Source organism: Mirounga leonina, unplaced genomic scaffold (assembly GCF_011800145.1).
Source record: "Mirounga leonina isolate KUSES-001 unplaced genomic scaffold, KU_Mleo_1.0 Mir_53, whole genome shotgun sequence".
Classification (NCBI taxonomy): Eukaryota; Metazoa; Chordata; class Mammalia; order Carnivora; family Phocidae; genus Mirounga; species Mirounga leonina.
Window position 1 is genome coordinate 81,772,895 of NW_023270807.1, and position 9,064 is coordinate 81,781,958.

The 9,064-nt window shown below is 34.4% G+C and overlaps 1 non-coding gene across 1 annotated transcript; it reads left to right on the forward strand.

Annotated features, from left to right (window-relative positions):
* Nucleotides 1-6,890: 6,890 nt before the first annotated feature.
* On the forward strand, nt 6,891-6,997 carry LOC118001647. The gene has a single exon (XR_004676755.1). It is a non-coding gene; the product is annotated as a U6 spliceosomal RNA (small nuclear RNA).
* Nucleotides 6,998-9,064: the final 2,067 nt, after the last annotated feature.

Below are 9,064 nucleotides of genomic sequence, written 5' to 3' on the forward strand. Positions count from 1 at the left end.
TAGTATTACTATAGGAGCAGGAAACATAACAAGCTTTCATAGCACACAAAAGGCAGAAACCTAGACATGACAAGATAGAGGAATTCTCCCCCCAAAATAGATGAAGAAGAAAGCACAGCCAGGAATTTGCTCAAAACAGATATAAATAATATATCTGAACAAGAATTTAGAATAATAGTCATAAGAATACTAGGTGGGCTTGAAAGAAACATAGAAGAGCCCAGAGAAACCCTGGCTACAGAGATAAAAGATCTAAAAACTAGTCAGCCTGAAATAAAAAATGCTGTAAGTGAGATGCAAAATCAACTGGATATAATCACAATGAGGATGGAAGGAGCAGAGGAACAAATAGGTGATATAAGAGATAAGATTATGGAAAATAATGAAGCTGAAAAGAAGAAGGAAAGAAAACTATTAGATCATCAATATAGACTTAGGGAACTCAGCAATTCCAAAAAGTTCAATAATATCTGTATCATAGGAGTTCCAGAAGACGAAGAGAGGGAAAAAGGAGCAGAAGGTCTATTCCCACAAATTATAGCTGAGAACGTCCCTAATCTGGGGAAGGAAACAGGCACTCAAGTCCAAGAGGCACAGAGAACTCCCTTCAAAAATCAACAAAAACAGGTCAGTGCAAAGACCTGTCATAGTGAAACTTGCAAAATACAAAGAAAAAAAGATAATTCTGAAAGCAGTTAGGGACAAAAGTTCCTTAACCTATAAGGTTAGCAGCAGACTCGCCCACAGAAAAATGACAGGCCTAAAGGATGTGGCATGATATATTCATTGTACTAAATGGGAAAAATATGCAGCCAAGAATGTGTCATCCAGCAAGTCTGTCATGCAAAATAGAAGAAGAGATAGAGTTTTCAAGGCAAGAAAAACTAAAGGAGTTTGTGAACACTTAACCAGTTCTGCAAGAAATATTAGAGGGGACTCTTTGAGCAGGAAAGAGAGGCCCAAAACAACAAAGACTAGAAAGGAACAGAGACAATCTACAGGACCAGAGACTTTACAGGTAATACAATGCACTAAATTCATATCTATCAATAATTACTCTGAATGTAAATGGATTAAATGCTCCAATCAAAAGACGTAGGATATCAGAATGGATAAAAAAAAAAAAAAAGACCCATTGATATGCTGCTTACAAGAGACTCATTTTAGACCCAAAGTCACCTCCAGATTGAAAGTGAGGCAGTGGAGGACTATCTATCATGCTAATGGACATCTAAAGAAAGCTGGACATACTTATATCAGATAAACTAGATTTTAATCCAAAGACTGTAATAAAAGATGAAGAAGGACACTAAATCATAATAAAGGGGTGTATCTAACAAAAAGACAACAATTATAAATATTTATGTCCTCAACTTGGGAGCAGCCAAATATATAAATAAATTAATAACAAACTTAAAGAAACTCATTGGTAATAATACAGTAAAAGTAGGGAACTATAACACCTCACTCACAGCAATGGACAGATCATCTAAGCATAAGATCAAGGAAACAAGGTCTTTAAATGACTCACTGGATCAGATGGACTTAACAGATATATTCAGAGTGTTTCATCCTAAAAGTAGCAGAATACATATTCTTTTTGAGTGCACATGGAACATTCTTCAGAATAAATTGCATACTGAGTTACAAATCAGGCCTCAGCCAGTACAAAAACATTGAGATCATACCATGTATATTTTCAAACCACAACACGATGAAACTTGAAGTCAACCACAAGAAAAAATTTGGAAAGACCACAAATACAGGAGGTTAAAGAACATTCTACTAAAAAATTGATGGGTTAACAGGGAAATTAAAGAGGAAATTAAAAAAAATGTGGAAACAAATGAAAATGAATACAGGACAGTCCAAAACCTTTGGGATGCAGCAAAGGCAGTGATAAGAGCAAAGCAAGAAAAGTCTCAAATACACACCTAACTTTACACCTAAAGGAGCTGGAAAAAGAAGAGGAAATAAAGCCTAAAACCAGCAGAAGGAGGGAAACAATTAAGATATGAGCAGAAATAAGTGATATAGAAATGAAAATAGAACCAGTAGAACAGATCAAAAAAACTAGGAGCTGGTTCTTTGAAAGAATTAACAAAATTGATAAACTCCTATCCAGACTTATCGAAAAGAAAAGAGAAAGGACCCGAATAAATAAAATCATGAATGAAAGAGGAGAGATCACAACCAACACCGCAGAAAAAGAAACAATTACAAGAGAATATTATGAGCAATTATATGCCAACAAATTAGGTAATCTAAAAGATATGGATAAATTTCTAGAAACATATAAACTACTAAAACTGAGACAGGAAGACATAGAAAATCTGAACAGTAAAGAAATTGAACTGGTAATGAAAAATCTCCCAACAAACAAGAGTCTAGGGCTGGATGGCTTCCCAGGGGAATTCTACTGAACATTTAAAGAAGAATTAATACCTATTCTTCTGAAGCTGTTCCAAAAAATAGGTATGGAAGGGAAACTTTCAAACTCATTCTATGAGGCCAGCATTACCTTGTTCCCAAAACCAGACAAAGGCCCCACTAAAAAGGAGAATTACAGACCAATATCCCTGATGAACATGGATGCAAAAATTCTCAACAAGATATACCTAATCAAAAACAACAGTACATTAAAAGAATTATTCACCACGATCAAGTGGGATTTATTTGTGGACTTCAGATGTGTTCAATATCTGCAAACCAATCAATATGACACATCACATTAATAAAAGAAAAGATAAGAACCATATGATCCTCTCAATAGATGCAGAAAAATCATTTCACAAAATACAGCATCCTTTCTTGGTAAAAACCCACCTGAAAATAGGGATAGAAGGAACATACCTCAACATCATAAAGGCCCTATATGGAAGACCCACAGCTAACATCATCCTCAATGGGGAAAAACTGAGAGCTTTTCCCCTAAGGTCAGGAATACAACAGGATATCCACTCTCACCACTGTTGTTCAACAGAGAACTGTAAGTCATAGCCTCAGCAATCAGACAACAAAAAGAAATAAATGCATCCAAATTGGCAAGGCTGAAGTCAAATTTTCACTCTTTGTCGATGGTACAGATGATACTCTATGTAGAAAACCTGAAAGACTCCACCAAAAAATTGCTAGGACTAATTCATGAATTCAGCAAAGTAGCAGGATATAAAATCAATATACAGAAATCTGTTGCATTTCTATACACAAGTAATGAAGCAGCAGAAAGAGAAATCAAGGAATTGATCCCATTTACTATTACACCTAAAACCATAAGATACCTAGGAATAAATCTAACCAAATAGGTAAAAGATCTGTACTCTAAAATAGAACACTCTGAAAGAAACTGAAGAAGACACAAAGAAATGGAAAAAATATTCTATGCTGTGGGTTGGAAGAAAAAATATTCTTAAAATGTCTGTACTACCCAAAACAATCTACACATTCAATGCAATCCCAATCAAAATAACACCAACATTTTACACAGAGCTAGAACAAACAATCCTAAAGTTTGTATGGAACTTTAGAAAAGACCCTGAATAGCCAAAGTAATATTGAAAGAGAAAAGCAAAGTAGGAGGCATCACATTCCCAGACTTCAAGCTGTATTACAAAGCAGTAGTCATCAAGATAGTATGGTACTGGCACAAAAACAGACAGATCAATGGAACAGAATAGAGAACTCAGTAATGGAACACAACTAGATGGTCAACTAATCTTTGACAAAACAGGAAAGAATATCCAATGGAAAAGAGACAGTCTCTTCAACAAATGGTTTTGGGAAAACTGGACAGCCACATGCAAAAGAATGAAACTGGACCACTTTCCTACACCATATACAAAAATAAATTCAAAATTGATGAAAGATATGAAACCATCAAAATGTAAGATGTGAAACCAACAAAACCCTAGAGGAGAAAACAGGCAGCAACCTCTTTTATCTCAGCTATAGCAGCTTCTTACTAGACATGTCACCACAGGCAAGGAAAACAAAAGCAAAAATGAACTATTGGGACTTCATCAAGATAAAAAGGTTCTTCACAGCAAAGGAAACAATCAACAAAACTAAAAGGCAACCTATGGAATGGGAGAAGATATTTGCGAATGACATATCAGATAAAAGGTTAGTGTCCCAAATCTATAAAGAACTCATAAAAATCAACACCCAAAAGACTAATAATCCAGTTAAGAAATGGGCAGAAGACATGAGCAGACATTTCTCCAAAGAAGACATACAAATGGCTAATGGACACATGAAAAAATGCTAAACGTCACTCAGCATCAGGGAAATACAAATCAAAACCACAATAAGATACCACCTAACACGGGTCAGAATGGCTAAAATTAACAACTCAGGTAAGAACAGATGTTGGCAAAGATGCAGAGAAAGGGGAACCCTCTTAAAGAGTTGGTGGGAATGCAAACTGGTACAGTTTGGAAAACAGTCTGAAGAGCCCTCAAAAAGTTAAAAATGGAACTATCCTACAACCTAGCAATTGCACAACTACGTATTTATGCAAAGGATACAGTGATTCGAAGGGGCACATGTATATACATATTTCATATATATAAATAATGGAATATTACTCAGCCATAAAAAAGAATGAAATATTGCCATTTGCAACAACTTGAATGGAAGTGGAGTGTATTATGCTAAGTGGAATAAGTCAGAGAAAGACAAATATCATATGATTTCACTCATATGTGGAATTTAAGAAAACAGATGAACATAGGGGTAGGGAAGGAAAAATAAAATAAGATAAAAATAGAGAGGGAGGCAAACCACAAGAGACTCTATAGTTTTAGGGTTTTTTTTAAGATTTTATTTATTTATTTGAGAGAGAGAGAGCACAGAGGGAGAGTGGGAGGAAGAAGCAGACTCCCTGCTGAACGCAGAGCCTGATGCAGGGCTTGATCCCAGGACCCTGAGATCATGACCTGAGCCAAAGGCAGATGCTTAACTGACTGAGTCACCCAGGTGCCCCCAAGAGACTCTATAGGTAAGAGAACAGACTGAGGGTTGCTGGAGGGATGGTGGGTCGGGGATAGGCTAGATGGGTGATGGGTACTAAATAGGGCAATTGTTGGATGAGCACTGGGTGTTATATGTAAGTGATGAACCACTAAATTCTACTCCTGAAACCAATGCTACAATATATGTTAACTAACTGGAATTAAAAAAAACAAAAACAAAACCAAGTATAGGAAATGGAAAAAAAATTTCTATGGTAATGCAATGCTAAACCTGTATCTTAGTATTATGCAATTCAAAACAGCATTCTGTAATTTTGTGCTTTCCCCACTAGACTAAAAGTAAATGGTGAAAAAAGTAATAATATATAATTAATTATCTATAGATTTATTTGTCTTATATATTAAAGAGAAACTTCTTTAGTCATTTTTCTTAAGTTAGTGGTCAATTATCTCCTACTTACTGTAGTCTGAGAGAAGTTTAATGAAAAAAAAAACTGAGAGAAGAAAAAGTAGATGATTAGTTACTAATAAAGTCTTTCTTTTGAGGGAGATAGAATTTAGCTCAATAGCAGTTCAACAATGCCATTTTACCTCCACGTTCTCTCTGGTTTGGTTTCTGGTCTTTAATGTTTCTGCATTTAGCATGATTTTTGGACCTCTTTTAGTTACGTCAAGTTATGGATAATATAAGGATGTTCCTGTATTGTCTGCACAAAATAGGGAAGAGAAACAAGGAATGCTAATGACAATGAAAACATGGGCAGGGTGAGGAGTTTCTCACATATAATATTTTGAATTATGGGTTTTTTTGTTTTGTTTTTTAAAGATTTTATTTATTTATTTATTTATTTATTTATTTATTTATTTATTTATTTATTTAGAGACTGTGTGTGAGCAGAGGTAGGGGTAGAATGAAAGGCAGAGAGAATCTCAAGCAGACTCCGTGCTGTGTGCAGAGCCTGGTGCAGGGCTTGATCTCACAATCCTGAGATCGTGACCTGAGCTGAAATCATGAGTCTGGTGGTTAACCGACTGAGCCACCCATGTGCCCCTAATTATGTTTTTAAAAAAATTTTTTAATTTAAATTCAATTTAGTCAGCATATACTGTATTATTAATTTCGGGGTAGAATTTAGGGATTCATCAGTTGCATATAACATCCAGTGCTCAGCACATCATGTGCCCTCCTTAATGCTCATCACCCAACTACCCCATCCCCCCACCTATCTCCCCTCCAGCAATGCTTGGTTTGTTTCCTATAGTTAAGAGTCTCTTAAGGTTTGCTTCCCTCTCTCTTTATCTTATTTTATTTTTTCTTCCCTTCCCCTATGTTCCTCTGTTTCCCTAATTATGTTTTAAATGATGTTAGGAATGAAGGATTTGTGTTAAAACATTATGGTGATGTTTGTTAAATTATGTTATTCTGTTGAAATTATGGGATCATGTTAAAACATAAGGCATATATATTTTAGCCTAATTACTAGTATTGAATGTTATTTTAAAAATCCTTTTGATTTATTATATTATAAAATTATGAATTTCATAAAAGCAAACTTTAAAATTAAACAATAAAGATAAATGTATTACATTTATTATAATAAATAACAAATTAATACATAGGAATTATGGGGGGTTGCATTAAAAACTTTTTTAACTGAAAGAACATTGATTAGAGTCCCCATTCCAGTAACATTAACTTTTATGAAAGCGATCCTCCTGTTGATAGCTATTATAACTGGATTTTTAAAAAACTTTTTAAAGATATTAAAAGGAATTAAAAGCATCAGAAACTGCATAAGACACAGTTTTTCAAAGAAAGGAAGTAAACAAAATTATACTCTTATTTATTGGTTTTCCCCCAAGAGGACGCTTCCCAGTTTCCTGAGATATAGAGAGTAATAGAATTCAATACAAATGGTGCTTGCTTTGGCAGCACATATACTAAAATTGGAACGATACAGAGAAGATTAGCATGGACCCTGCGCAAGGATGACACACAAATTTGTGAGGCGTTCCATATTTTTATGGAACACTACATCAAAAACTAATGATGTAATGTATGGTGATGAACATAACAATAAAAAATAAAAAAATTAAAAAAAAGAATTCAATACAAATGTAGTCTTATGGACTAAAAAGACAGAGGTTGAAAAAGATGGGAGTAGGTAGATATTGAAGGAAAAATTCTTAGAAAGGAAGAAGCTCAGAGAAGGGATGCCCATCCCCAAATTCTGTATGGACAGTTCTGCATACATATTATCTTCAGTTCTTTAGATGTTTCCTAAAATATGCATATTATAAGTAAGGCTCCAAAGAACCAAGTGGAAAGCAGAAGCTGGGAGGTCTAGGAAATGAGAAGAGATTTCAACACTTGTCTCTTGCTCAGGAAACAGAATTTGCCATTAAATGTCACTAAATTCTAGCTTCCAGAACTCTGAGACAATGCATTTATGTTGTTTAAGCCACTCATTTTGTGTCTTTTGTTATGGCAGCCCTATCGATGAGGAAATCATATGCAGCAACATATAACAAAGATAATAAATGTTGACCAAGTACAGTTCATTCCATAATGTAAGGTTGTAAAGTTTGGAAAGCAACTTTGAAATCGATCAGTGTAATTTCAACACATTAACAGAAAAAAAGTAGGAAAAAGATAGGATCACTTGAAGATGTATAAAAATTATGTGACAAGATTAAACACTGATTCATGATTTAAACAAAAATTTCCAAAAAACTAGGAATACAGAAAGATATCCCTAACCTGATTGAGGACATCTATGAAAATCCTACAGTTAACATCATAATGTTAAAAGACTGAAAAATCTGTCTAAAATGGGGGAGAGACTTATTACTCTCACCGCTTTTTTTTTTTCACCATTGAAATTAAAGTCTTAGCTACTACAATAAAGCCAGAAGAAAAAAAAAAGCAGTAAGATTAGAAAGGAAGAAATAAAACTTTTATTTGAGGATGACATGTATACTTCAAAAATTCTATGCATTTTGCAAAAGAAAACAAAAACAAAAAACAAAGCCTACTAGAGCCAATGAGTAAATTTAGTATGGTTATATAAACTCTTCCAGAATATTGAAGAGGAAGGAATATTTTCCAATTTATTCTTTGAGGCCAGCATTTTGTCTGACACTAAAAGCAGACAAGTGCACTATTAGGAAAGAAAATTGTAGACTAATACCCTTTCTGAATACAGACGTAAAATTTATTGACAAAATTTTAGCCAATGAAATATAATACATACAAATGATAAATATTATGCCCAACTGGAGTTAGTTCCAGTAATATAAATCTGATTTAACATTTGAAAATCAAAGATATGATTCACTACATGAACAAACTAAGTAGAATAACCATATAATCATCTCAATACAGGCAGAAAAAATGTTTGATAAAACTTTTGATAAAATCTATTCCTGTTAGAAACACTTAGCAAACTGGGAATGGAAGGTATATTAGTATTCTCCAGAAAAACAGAACCAATAAGATTATCTGTCTATCATCTATCTATCATCTGTCTATCTATCTATCATCTATCTATCATCTATCTATCTATCTGGGGAAGGGGAGGGAAATGAAGATGAGGGAGAGAGGGAGGGGAAAGGGAGGAGTAAAGACATTTATTTTTAAAAAATTAATTCATGTGATTGTGGGGCATGGCAAATTTGAAATCTGCAGGGCAGTGTGGTAGGCTGGAAACCTAGGGAAGAGTAGAAATTGCAGTCTTGAGTCTGAAGGCAGTTTGGGGGCAGAATTCCTTCTTCTCTGGAGGACTTGCATCTTTTCTCTTACGGCCTTTAAATGATTAGATGAGACCCCCCCACATTAAAGAGGGTGATCTGTCTACTCAGGTAGCTACTGATGTCTACTGATTTAAATGTGAAATCACATCTAAAAAATATCTTCATAATAACTTCTAGGCTGGTGTTTGACCAAAAAACTGGCACCATAGCCACATGTCAAATTAATGCACAGAAGGGAAAATCCTTAACTGGTAAAAGTCTTTTATAAAAAACCTACAGTGAACCTCATACTTGATGGTGAAAGACCAAATCTATCCTCCTAAGATGAAGAAAAATGA